Source organism: Belonocnema kinseyi, chromosome 6 (assembly GCF_010883055.1).
Source record: "Belonocnema kinseyi isolate 2016_QV_RU_SX_M_011 chromosome 6, B_treatae_v1, whole genome shotgun sequence".
Classification (NCBI taxonomy): domain Eukaryota; kingdom Metazoa; phylum Arthropoda; class Insecta; order Hymenoptera; family Cynipidae; genus Belonocnema; species Belonocnema kinseyi.
Genome location: NC_046662.1, coordinates 62,492,319 through 62,506,397, shown reverse-complemented (window position 1 = coordinate 62,506,397; position 14,079 = coordinate 62,492,319).

Below are 14,079 nucleotides of genomic sequence, written 5' to 3'. Positions count from 1 at the left end.
AACAATGATAAAAAATAAAATAATTAAAATTTTATTATGACTTTTATGATTTATTTAATGTTGCATCAAAATACTCAATTTAAAGGAAATTAAAATAAGCTTGAACTAATTGTATATACAAAAATATAAACCTTTTAGCAGAATTTACAACTACACAAACTACTTGAGCAAATAAAAATTGTTTAAACAAATAGAGATTTGTGAAAAATTAGAAGAAATGTATAAAATGTTTTGTCATGGTTCAACAAAAAGTAGTATAGGATACCAATTTGCGAAAAATTGGACAGGTCTGACTGAATTTCTAAAAGTTTTGTGACTAAACAATAATTAATTGCCTGAATAATTACATAATATTTTTAAACAAATTTTGCTTCTCCAAATAATGACAAAATATTACACTTCAATAAGAAAATACGATTATTTTTTTACATTTTTTGGGAACAGTAAAACATCGCTTATCCGACATAGATAATTGGTAAACTCAGATGAAAGGGAATTTTAAATAAAAAGAAAGTCTCAGTATAATAAACTAAAAGTATACTAAATAAATATTTAATTTGCACAATTATATGTTTTCACAAATCTTATAAATAGTTTATATTACATATGCCATAATGTATTTTTATTTAAGATTGATTTATACAGTTCTTAACATAGGGAGTACAGTGAAACTCTTTTATAGCGCCGATTTTGGGACTGACGGTGGATGGCAACTAATTCATTATAGCCCGTTTCACTTTTGTTTGTTTACGCCTGAGTGACAACCGCTGACCCCACGCACCCCGCGCAGCTTCTGCTACACCCAGCTGTGGCGCGGCGTCGATTCACAGAAGGGCTATAGAAGGGAGGGGTATTGAAGGGTTTCACTGTATTTAGATCATCAATGACTCAGAGCAGAGGTTTAGGAAGATCTGCTTTGGTTGGTTAAGACAAGTTTATATGTATGAATAATTCATATGGCTCGGTTAATACGCACTACCCTTTTACTATAGCTCGGATAAGACGGGTCAACTATTTTTGTTGCAACCTCGGATAATCGCAAACTCGGATAAAGCAGGCTCGGGTACGCGAGGTTCTATTGTAAATAATTGTTTAAATAAGTTACATTTATTCAAGTAATCAAACATTGTTTAGAAAGTCATGGGCCATATTAAAATTGTCTATCAGTAATTATTTGTATGAAAAATATGACAGAAATTGCTAAAAATTAACAATAATACGAAAAATGTAGTTTTTTTATTTTTTGGTTCATATTTGGGGCGCTGCAGGGAGGGGGGGGGGTGAGGGTGGGTTAAAAATAAAAGTTATCAGTATAGTGATATGTACTAAACACTCCTCTTCAATCTCTAAAAAACTTGGTATTTTTCGATAAAACTCTGGAACATGACTACAACTTTTCGAAAATCCAAACTTTCCCCATGTTAATCAAATGGGATTTTGAAGTTCCCGCTAGTACGTGTTAATATTTTAATTTTTAAGAATAAAAAAAGACGTATTTATTTCCTCCGAAAATAGAAATTGAGGGGGGGGGGTGTCTTGCCTTGTAGCTCGTAAAACGTTTTTCGGACTACCCTATTTAACACGTTTTTCCCATGAGAAAAAAAGACGTTCTTGTAAATTTTACGCAGATTCGTCAATAATAGATGTATCGAATTTCCTCCAAAAATTTACCTACATAATTAATTATAGAATAGAAATAAAAAATTGCTTTTTAAATTTCACCCTCCCATAAGTTGACGCAAACTATTATTTTTTCTAAGGCTTCTTTTATAAATATTATCATTTATAATAATTTTATCTTATCATAATGCTTTACTCAGAGCGAAGTAATAATTATGGTGGTTTCGCCTCGAATCGAACAAACATAATTGTTTTAATAAATTATTATTGTTTTTAACGATCTTCTCCTACATTCATTCTAGATAGTTGCGGTTTTTTCTAACAAAAATTTGTTTCGTCCACTTCTTACTTAGTGAAATAATAATTAATGCGAGTCAACGAAAAAAATTGTTTAAACAATTTATCATGGTTTATAGCTATGCACTGAAATTATGCTAGTTAGTTTTGGGTTTTTCTACAATTTTCTTCTTGTCTTCGATTTTTTGGGTTACAGCAACTGCTTAAAAAAATGATATATACAGAAAATTTGCAAAACATTTTTAATATATGTTTTATTTCAGAAAAAAATATTCACAAAAATAAAGATTGTTAAAAAAAATTCTTTCTATTATTTATTCATCATTTTTTTCTAAGTAGAAAGCTGAAGCAAAGTTAATTATTTAAGAGAAAACCACACCTTTCTAGCAGTTTCCTAAGAGAAAAGAGTTAGAAACAATGATAATTTTTCCATAAAATTATGTTTATTAACTTGAATTATGTACTACCTTCTATGTAAGAAGATGATAAAAAGTAGAAATTATTAGAAAGAACCTCAACGTTCTAGCATGACTGTAGGAGAACATAGCTATAAACAATAATAATTTGTTTAAAAAATGATTTTTTTTGAATTTTATTGATTTTAATCTCATTCTAGAATGATGAGATTTTAATCTCATAGTAGAATATTTCAGCATAAATCGCAACTTTCCAACATCATTCGAAGAGAATATTATGGCAAATAAAAATAAATTGTTTAAATAATTACGTATGTCAACTCAAATTAATTACTGTATTTCTGTAATTAAGAAGTGGACAAAAAGTTCGATTGTTTTATAACGCTGAATAATTTTCGTAAAATCCAATAACTTTAAAGTAACAATATTTGTATAAAAGTTGTTTCAAAAAATAAATTTGAAAACAGGTTCGCCTAGAACGAAAAACAAGTTTTGCTCTAAATTTTCTCCGACCCTAATAGAATTTTCTAAACAAACTTTACAGAATTCAATTCAGCATTTATTTGTCTGAAAGCTTCTTTTTAATTTTTTTATTAACTTTTGGATTTTCGAGTACATTTTTTGTAATTTTAAAAAACTGCTATATACATTTGCACACAAAATTTTTCATTTAGAAAATTTTTTTCAACTATTGTTATGTTAAATTCGTACCATAATCTAAAAACCTTCAAACATTAAAAAAATTTTCTTTTATAAAAATGTTTGATTAAATTATTTTTAAATAATTTCTATCTAATTCGGGAATTTTATTATTGGGGACTTCTAATTCAGAAGTTTTTTCAGAGTCGGAAATTTTATTTCTGTATATTATTCAGTCGACCCAAAATTTCCAAAAAAATTAAATGAAATAAAAATTTATTGTTTAGTGAATTGTAAAGTGTCTTTCAGAAAGAAAGATTACTATTAAAATGCATTAACTACATAATTATTTTTAAATTTCCCAGGTGAAAAAATGGTATATGAAAAATATAATTGTTTAAATAATTGCCAAACATTCTTTATAAAAATATTTTACTTACAGCATTCGTGACTGTTATTACACAGTTAAATAAGAAATATTAATCATGGAATCCATTAACCGCATCATTTATTCATAAAAACGATAACTTTTCGAGTGTCACATTAGGAAAAAATATTGGCGAAACAAGCAAAAATTGTTCAGACAATTCAAAATTAGTTGAAAAATATTTAGAAACTTGTCAATCACTAAATAAAAATAATTCACGTTGAAAATATTAAGAAAAAATTGTATTTAACTTAATTTTTTCATTAAAATGCATTTTTTATTAGTTTTCATTAACATTCCTTAATAGTTGAATAAACTTTAATTGAAGAAAATTTAACAAAAATTACTTCTATTTTGCATTCTTTCGAAAACTGAAATTTTCCCATTTAGAACCCCACATTAATTTTAAAAACCCGGATTTGCGGGTTAATATTCTTCGGTTTAACAAAAAAATAAAACTTTATTTTCCGACAAACAAAACAATTTTTGGCGAGTGAGGACCAAAAGTCAAAAGTCTGATTTCCACAAGTAATTTAAATAATAAATGCTTCCTTATCGAAGGGAAAATGTAAAAATAGGACGTAATAAAAATGGTATATTTCCATGTCGTTGCTTATGCCCCATTCCTGTGGGTATCAAATATCAATTTTTAACTGTGATGGATATTGATGACAAAAAGCTCTTCAGTTTTTATCCCATACTGCATCTTTACATTAAGTTATTAAACAGGGTGAAATCAAAGTTATAACTTCTGGATTTTTGATATTTGTATTTAGATATTTATGAAATTGCTTAATAAATCCCTTTTTAAATTACGCGTCAAAATAAGATTCTATTCGCTTTTATTGATTTATTATTAATTATCAATTTGCAAAAAGAATATTTTCAAATAAATTGAAAGCTTAAAAAGCCTTATTTTTACATAAAAAATTTGTTCGAATCCAGTTTAATATTTATAAAAGTATACATTGTGAAGCATTTTAAATATTGCTTTAACATTAAATATAATATAATCTGTAGACGCAAATGTTTTATAAAATAAATTGCGAATGCAACAAGTGTGCACGCTCGGGTGTTCTCATTTTTTTTCCTCGATTTTTCATGCATCCTCCCTATTTTCCGCAACGTAATAATCAAGTATAGTTGACAAGACTAATTGTTTAGATGATAAATTATTATTATTTTCAACAATATTCTGTGGGAATAATGCTAAAATGTTGCGGTTTTTCCTGAAATTTTTCACTTTTTATCCATTTTTAATTTGAAATAAGGTTATCTTTAATTTGAGCTAACAAATTCAATTGTTTAAACAATTCAGTATTGTTTTTAATAATATTGTCTCTAAATAATACTAGAAAGTAGCGTATTTTTCTGATATTTTCAATTTCTTGCTACATTTCAACTAGAGTAAAGTGATAATTCATGAAAGTTTATAAACCAAAAATTTATTATTCTTTACAACTACCTTCTCCTGCAGTAATGCTAGAAGCTGTGTTTTCTTCTGAAAATGGTAACTCTTGGTCTAATTTTTACTAAGTGAAGTAATAATTCAGGCAAGTCAGTAAACATAATTATTTAAACACTTTTTTAATATTTAAAAATATCTTCTCTTAGAGTTAGGCTAGAAAGTTGCGGGTTTTTCCGAAATTCTCAGCTTTCCTTTTCTTTTCTAGTTATGAACAATTAATAAACAAGCATGAATAAGAATAATTTTAAAGAGTGTCTCATTTTTTCCAAATAAAGTCTTTTTTACACTTTCGTTAATTTTTTAAAAACATTATTTTAAACAAAAGGACATTTTACAGTAGAGATAAAAATAATGGATGGAATAATGAGAGGTATGGGAGAGATGACTGAGCTGATAAAAGACCTGTAAAAATTTTGTTTCGAACTATAAAGTCTAGTGCGAAATCAGAAATGAATTATTAATTTTTAAGTCTTTATTTCAGAAAGAAATAACCACAAAAAATAAGATTGCTTAACAAAATGATTCTCCTCTATGTTTATTTAATATTGTTTCATAACTGAAAAGCCCAAGAAAAGTGGTAAATTTAAGAAAAAACCGCAAATTTCAAGATTTACTCTAAGACAGAATAGTCTCAAGCTTTGATAAATTCTTTAAACAAATGATTTGTAATTCTTATCAATTATTATTTCATTTGAAATAAAAACTTTAAAAAAATAAATGAAAGTTTAGAAAAAAAACCGCAACTTTCTAGCATTGATTAAAGAGAATTTTATTTTAAATAATACTATTTTTAGAGAAAAATTCTATAAACAATTATACATTTTTTAATTTATTTAAACATTTAATAATTAATAGAAAGTAATATTTATACATAAGAAACAATTTCTATTTTAAAAACTGTAAAAAATAATAATTTGCGCCAAAACTAGAAAAACCCAATTGTTTACTTATAGGTTTTTTTTTGCTTCTTATCAAACAGATATATGAGTGAAATTCAAAAAGTTATTATTGATTATTATTAAATGGCTAATTGTGCTAAACTTTTTTGTAAAACACAAAAATTTTATATTTTGTTACAAATTTTTTAGAATCTTTTCAGAAATTAAATTATTTCTGTATCTTCTCAAAACTTCAGAATATCTCTTAAAGTTACTCGAATTTTTAAATAATTTTTGATTTTGCAAAAAAGAAAACATTTTGCTTGTAAATTTTCTGTATTCTCTTTCAAAATTTTAGGAAATCATTTTTATTTTTTTGAAATTGTTTTAATTTTTCTCTTAAAATTCATTTAAAAAAAAATCATTTGTAGTTTTCCCAGAATATTAAGAAGGATCTTTTAATCTCTTGAAACCTTTTAGAATTCCTAAAAAGCTTCTTTTGTTTAAATCTTCAAAACCCTACGTTTTGATTTTAAATTATTAAAAATCTTGTCAAGATTCATATTATTTTTAATTTGTTTAAAAGTTTCGACATATGTTTCAATATTGTAATTTAGTTATTTTTAATTCTAAAATCCTGAAAAATAAAAAAAATCGTCTTGAAATCTTCTAGATTCTTTTTTTAACAATTTCGGAAAATTCCTAAAAAATGTTGTAAATTAAAAAATATTTTTAAATTGTCCCAGCAATCTTAAGAATTTATTTTTATTTTCTTGAGTTCTATCAGAATTTTAAAGAAAAAATAAACTGCTTCGTTGCAAATTCTCAGAAATCTACATTTTGTTCTAAATTTATTTATAGCTTTATCATTTTTAAATTATTAATATACCTTTCTAAAATTTCTAATGTCTTTCATTTTCTTCTTCGAAACTTTGGCAAAAGATTTAAACTGTTTTCAAATTGTTTTAAAATTAATTTTTAAAAACTATAAATTAACTTTAAAGATTCGAAATATCTTTAGAAATTATTCGACGTTTTCCTAAAAAAAATGTTAAAATCCTGCAAACATTAAAAAATCGCCTTCAAATCTTGCAGATTTTTTTCGACATATTTTTAAATTATGAAAGTACAAAATTAATATTCCGAAATAAAACGTAAATCATTTAATATTTTCCCAGAAATATTGTTGTCGATTCAAGAATTTAAAAAACGGAATTATTTTCTATTACTGAAAAACATTTACATACAATTCAAATGATCTCTTTTATCAATGATGATGGTTTACAAAATTTAAAAAATATTTTTACTAGGCGATTTTCATGGTGAAATCGCTGAAAACCATAAAAAAATTGTTTTTTAGCGTTTATCACAGCCAATATGAAAATCTTGCAAAATGCTTCTAATAAAAGTTGTAGATCTTACAGAAATACACATTTTTTGTAAAATACATTTTTTTGTACGAGTGATAGTTTTCGAGAAAATTAGTGATGTCTCGATTTTTATGAAAAAAAAACCGAAAAAATCATGCTCTTTTCGTTTTCGAGTGTTAACCGTCCCCCAGTGTCAGCAACCCGTCTTATACGCGTAATTGAACCCGTTTCCTAAGTTTTTTCTGGTTCCAGTCACAGGGGTGCCTTCCCGCCCCCCATGACGCGTGGGAAAAGGGGCAGGGTGTGTTACCTTACATTATTTCTGTGACCAGTCACAGGGGTGCCTTCCCGCTCCCACGACGCGTGGGAAAAGGGGCAGGGGTGTGACCTAAGTTTTTTCTGGTTCTAGTCACAGGGGTGCCTTCCCGCCCCCATGACACGTTGGAAAGGGGGTCGTGTCTAAACTAAGTTATTTTTGTGACCAGTCATTGGGATGCCGGGGTTTTTTACGTTTATCTCAGCCAATACATTAATTTTCGCAAAAAGCTTCTATAAAAGTTGTAGATCTTATCGAAATACACATTTCTTATATGATACATTTTTTGCTACGAGTAATAGTTTCTTAGAAAATCACAGATATATCTGATGAAATGTAACAAATTTACAAATTTCAATGCAATTAGCGACAGGTCTTTCTCCACCATCTGCGCTCATAGTACTTAAGGGCGTGTGTTTCTTGCGTGCAATATTATTTTCGAGATTTTCCTCTCTTGAGTCCTCGTCAAGATGGATGAAACATATAATATTTTTAGTTAATCTAAGATTCTCCAAGAAAGGGAAACACCTCTGCAGTGGTTGCGACAAATCGAATTAATTTCGTCTGAACGATTTTGCTCAAAACATAAGAAGAAGATGACTCCTGTGGAGTCTGAACATGTTTGCGGATCCTTCCTTTGTTATAAAGTACACAAATCTCGTCACAGTATTACCGTTGCAGAAAACACGTGGTTTGAGAGGTGCCGCATTTCTGCAGCGGCCAATATGCTCATTACGTATTGTTTTGCGTTAAATTTTAATTTTGAACAAACGATCCGGGAAAGCAGCATTATAAACAATCAATCGATTTCTCGAGAAACAGTTTCAAACCGCTTCTCATTTTGCAGAGAGGTCTGCATGCTTGCTCTGGACAGCAACTTCGAAGAGGATGGTCGCATCGGCGGTGTCGGTGAAGTTGTTAAAATCGAATGATCCACAGAGGACATTCCTCCAACTATTGGTTGGAAATCTGTCCCGATAATAAGAGATATCAGACTAGTTGAATTGCATTAATAAAAAAGCATGTAGCGGAAGGGACAGAAATCCACACCGATTGTTGGAAGGGATACATTAATCTCGAAGATCATGGATTTGTCCACAAAAATGTGAATCATTCCGAACAATTTGTGGATCTCGATTCCGGAGCGCACACACAAAACATCGAGTCATCTTGGCGGTGGATGCGACGATTTCTCTCACGAGGAGGAGTGCGTAAGAGCAACATTGCAGAACATCTCTGCGAATTTTTGTGGTGGCGACGTGTAAAGAAAATAGTTGCTCATCCGTTTAAAGAATTAATTACTAACATAAAAGCATATTACCCTGGCCACTAAATATACTCAGCAGACTATTATAAAAAAACTTATAAGGAGTATACAATCAAGACAATAAATAGAATATACTCAGAATTTCTATTTAAAATAAATTAAAATATATCTAAAAATTATAAAAGTAAAAAAAGAACAATAAAAAAATACAAAAAAATGATTTTCAAAATACTTCAACCTTCCCGTCGTAAAAAGCGTGAGTAGGTACCCAACCGAAACCAATGGAGAATGCTCATTGTTTTTTTTCCATAAAAATCGAGATATCACTAATTTTCTTGGAAACTATCATTCGTAGAAAAAAATGTGTTGCACAAAAAATGTGTATTTTTGTACGACCTACAACTTTTATTGGAAATATAAGTATACGCAGTGTGAAGAAAATCGTCACGTTCACCTATTCGGAACTGCACCCAAAATTTTTAATTTTCACTCTCAGAAATAATTTTTTAGTATTAAAATTTCTCATTTGGAAACTGCGATTTATAAAATCCAGAAAATTCCAAAGAACAAAATGAAAACAGTCACCTATTGCTTCAGTCAGAAAGATATTTGTTTTTAGAATCCTTGGTTACAGACCTGTTTAAACGGTCAAATATACTACGGTACTCTAATAAGGAGATGGACCAAAAAATAGGGTTTGAAACCTCGAAAGAATAATTTAATTTTTATTATATATATCCAAAGTTTAAAAAAGCATCTATTATAGACGCCGAAACCATATCCGCAAAAGATCGCATTATCATGAAGTGTTATGAGCCTGAAGTAGGAATAAAAGTTTTAAAGGGATTTGTCTTTGAATAAATGCGAAGGTGCATATAGCGTTATACATAAAAATGCCTCGGAAAAGAGGGAAAAGTCTTGAGTTTGAAAGGTTCTAGGCTTTAGGCTATTCCGGATATAAAATTTTCATGCAAACACTTGCATCAAATTCTAGTGCATCAAAGCTGAAAACGTGAAATAATGAAAAACAAAAAAAGAACAAAAAACAGATAACCAGGAAATTTTTGTATTATAAACTCACACAAGGAGTACGCAAATAATAAAGGAAAACTCATTGAAAGAAAGGCTGCTCTTAAGAGGGATCCAAGATTCTAGAGCAGTGACCTTTAGTGCCATTTTTTTGGAATTTACTTTAGAATAAATAAATAAACAATTTTGTCAATTTAATTTTTTATTGCACTGGCATTGTTACTAAAACAGTACCCTCAAAACGTAAACAATCAGGACCATCTGAACAGTTTCAGATTAGAGTGTGTAATATTGCGCAATATACTTTACTGAGTACTCGCGCATTGTGGCGATTTCGAGACGAGAGTCGTAACCGTCTTAATATATTTGTACTTCTGATAATGGGCCCTGCTTTAGCGATAAACTTCTTACTCTCAATACTACACCTATATATCTCTTCATCTACCTTTCCGCTTTTCAGTAAATAAAGCGCCGTGCAAAATATTGTTTTTTCAACCTTTTCTTCGAACTCCATAATTTTTGTTTTATTTGCGTTAATTTTGACATGACATGACATGCTAGTATTAAGTTTGCTCAACATACTTTGGCAAGTCTTTGATTGACTCTGCGTCATAACAAACCTATCTACGAAAGTTAACCCACGCACCCTAACTGTTCCAAGATCAACACCTTTTTTTTCGAGGAGGGTCATTTTCAGCCACTTGTATAACCACTTTTGAAAACTGCCGTAAAAAGTCATTTTAAGGCATTTGTGAAGATTAGCCCTATAATGTACTACTTTCGAAACGAAGAAACGTGTCAAAACTTGTTGCATTTTTAAAAATCAAAAGATGTAAAAAATTAGTGCGGGAGTTGCATCTTTGATGCGGAAGACCAGATTGAGGACTATTTAGTTGTTAAAACTCTTGGACGCAAAAGAATCACAATAATTCATCATCGTAGAGAAAAGAGATGCGCAGTTCGGACTGATCAACAAAACTGCCATAAAAAGTCTTTTTAAAGCAGTTATGAAGATTAGTTATATAATGCACGACTTCACAGAAGAAAGAAAGGTGTCAAAAAGCGACTTTATCCTGGCTATGTCAAAAAAGTATTTGATTTACTCTAAAGAATCATACATTAAAAAAATTTTGAAGTTGTAAAAAAAAGTGTGAGAGGTTCATCCTTGAGGCAAAAAGCAACTTAAGGACGATGTAGTTCCTCAAACTCTTGGACGCAAAAAAATTGCGAGGATTAAACATCGCAGAAAAAAGATGCGCGGTTCGAACTGAGCAGCAATACTGCTGTAAAAAGTCATTTTAAGGTAATTATAAAGATGAGTCATATAATGCACCACCTTCCTTTACTATCAAGGATACTACATTTTGAAAAATTCAAAAGGTGAGCAATTTCATCTCAAATCGTCAGAAGAATGAATACTAGAATTTTCATCAAAAGAAGAAAATCTTTAGATGATTTGACATGGAATTACTCTGATATGAACAAAATGGTGTAGCAGGTGTTTCTTTGATGCTGTAGATCAACCTGAGGAGGATTTAGTTCCTTAAACTCTTAGACACAAGATAATAACGAGGTTTCATCATCGCAGAGAAAGGAAATGCGCAGTTAAATCTGCGTATTAAAACTGCCGTAAAAAGTCTTTTAAGGCCGTTTTGAAGATTTCCCATATAATGTGCTGCTTCACGGAACGGAGACAGGTGCCAAAAGTCGACCCTATTCTGCCTTCGGCAGAAATAAGTATTTACTTTGTTCTTAAGGATCCTACATTATACAAATTCGCATATTGTGAAAACAATAGTATGGTAGATTCGTCTTTCATCTTTGAGGCAGAAAAATACCTTAAGAACAATGCAGTTCCTTAAAATCTTGGATCCAAACGAATCACGAGTATTCACCATCACAGAGGAAGAAAACGGGCAGTTTCAATTGCGCAATAATACTGCCGTAAAAAGTATTCTTAAGGTAGTTCTAAAGATTAGTAATATAATGTGTCATTTTACTTTTCTCTCAAAGATGCTAGATTTTGATAAATTCAAAAGGTAAACAATTCCATGTCAGATCATCTAAAGAATGGATACTATAATGTTCAGCAATAGATGAATTTCTTTAGATGATTCGCTATGGAATTGCTCACGTGTAAAAAAAATAGTGTGGAAGGTGCATTTTTGATGCAGATGATTAGCTTGAGGAGGATTCAGTTCCTTAAACTTTTGGACAGGAGAGAATCACGAGGATTCACCATTGCAGTGAAAGGAAATGCGCAGTTTAAACTGTGCATCAAATCTGCCGTATAAAGTCTTTTTGAGGCAGTTGCAAATATGAGTCAGTTAATGTACCACTTTACTTTGCTATCAAGGATGCTAAATTAAAAAAAAAATTAAAAGGTGAGGAATTCCATGTCAACTCATCTGTAGAATGAATACTGGCACTCACATTAATAGATGAAATTCTTGAAACGATTCGACATGGTGTTTCTCAGGTGTAAAAAATAGGGCAGAAGGTGCATCTTTGATGCAAAAGACCAACTCGAGAAAGATTAAATTTCGGAAATTCTTAGACGCAAGAGAATTACGAGGTTTTACTATTTCACAGAAAGGAAATGCGCAACTAGAACTGTGTAAAAAAATGCCGTAAAAAGTCTTTCTAAGGCAGTCATGAAAATTATCCGTGTAGTGTGCCACATTACTTTGCTCACAAGGATCCTACAAGTAAAAAAATTTTTAAGTGGTAAAAAAAAAATAGTTTGGAAGATTCACCTTCGAGGCAGAAAAACAACTTGTGGACGATTTAATGTCTTAAAATCTTGGATGCAAACGGATCACGAGGCTTCGCCATCGCAGAGGAAGGAGATGCGCAGTTTGAACTGCACACAAAATCTGCCATAAATAGTGTTTTAAAGGAATTTATGCAGATTAGACATACAATGTACTACTTTACGGACCGAAGAAACTAGTTAAAAAGCGACTTTATCATGCGCTTATAGAAAAAAAATTTTTACTTTTCTCTCAAGGACCCCACGTTCTTTTACATTTAAAAGATGTTAAAAAAATATGTGGGAGGTGCATCTTTGAGGCGGAAGACAAACCTATGGATGATTTAATTATTTAAATTCAAGAGAATCACGAGGGTTCAACATCAAAGAGAAACACGACTGGCGGTTCAAACTACGCATCAATACTGCCGTAAAAAGTCTTTTTAAGGCAGTTTGAAACCTGAATTATATAATGTACCACTTTACTTTTTTATAAAGAATCCCACACATTGAGACACTTAAAAGGTGAGAAATTTCATCTCAAATCATCTGATGAATGGAAACCAGAATTTTCATTAATATATGAAATTCTTCACATGATTGAACATGGTTCTGGAACTCTTAGGCGCAAGAGAATTACGGGGTTTCACTATCTAGGGGAAGGTAATGCGCAGCTAGAACTGCGTAAAAAAATGCCGTAAAAAGTCTTTTTAAGGCAGTTGTGAAAATTATCTGTGTAATGTGCCACTTTACTTCGCTCTCAACGATGCTACGTTTTGAAAAATTCAAAAGGTGAGAAATTCCATGTTAACCCTTAAACGGCCAAAACGCCACTACCGGGACACTGCTTTTCAACGGCCAATAACTAAGACTATACGACACTAGAAAAAATTGAGAAACATATGTTTTTATTGCTTAAGATCCCCTCTTTCCGACGGTGCCAATGAAATTCTTCAAAAAATTTATTTATTATCCCAAAATGCAGTTTAAACAAAAAAAAACGTGATTTTTCGTGCCTATTTTTTTTTGTGAACCATTTTCCAAAGCTTTTCGAGTCTGTAATTAACCTGGAATCTCACTAACCGGTGGAATAAATGTCTAAACTTTGAGAATCCATGGTTCAAAGATCGATTTTTCGTTTTAGTATTTACAAAATGGCGTCTTAACGGCAAAATTTTTGTGAATATATTCATGAATTTTTTTACAATAAACGATGCGCTTTTCGGAAAAATCATCAAGAATAAAAAGTTTTTGTAATCAGCCAAGAAATATGCCTGAATTTTTGCGAAGCGTTTTGAGCAAAATTTTGGATTTTGCATATGAATAATTTTTGCAAAATTCAAAATTTTGCTCAAAACGCTCCATAAAAATTCAGGCGTATTCCTCAGCTGATTACAAGAACTTTTTAATCTTAACAAATTTTCCGAAAAGCGCATAGTTTTTCAATAAAAAATTTCCGACGACTCCGTAACCTTTATTACACTCTGACATCAAACCGCACCTTCACCGCATTGTAATCCTGGGAATTTTCGAGTACACCCAGCAAAAAAAATGCCAAAGCGTAAAGCCTCAAAAATTGCAACAAACTCCGAATCGGAAT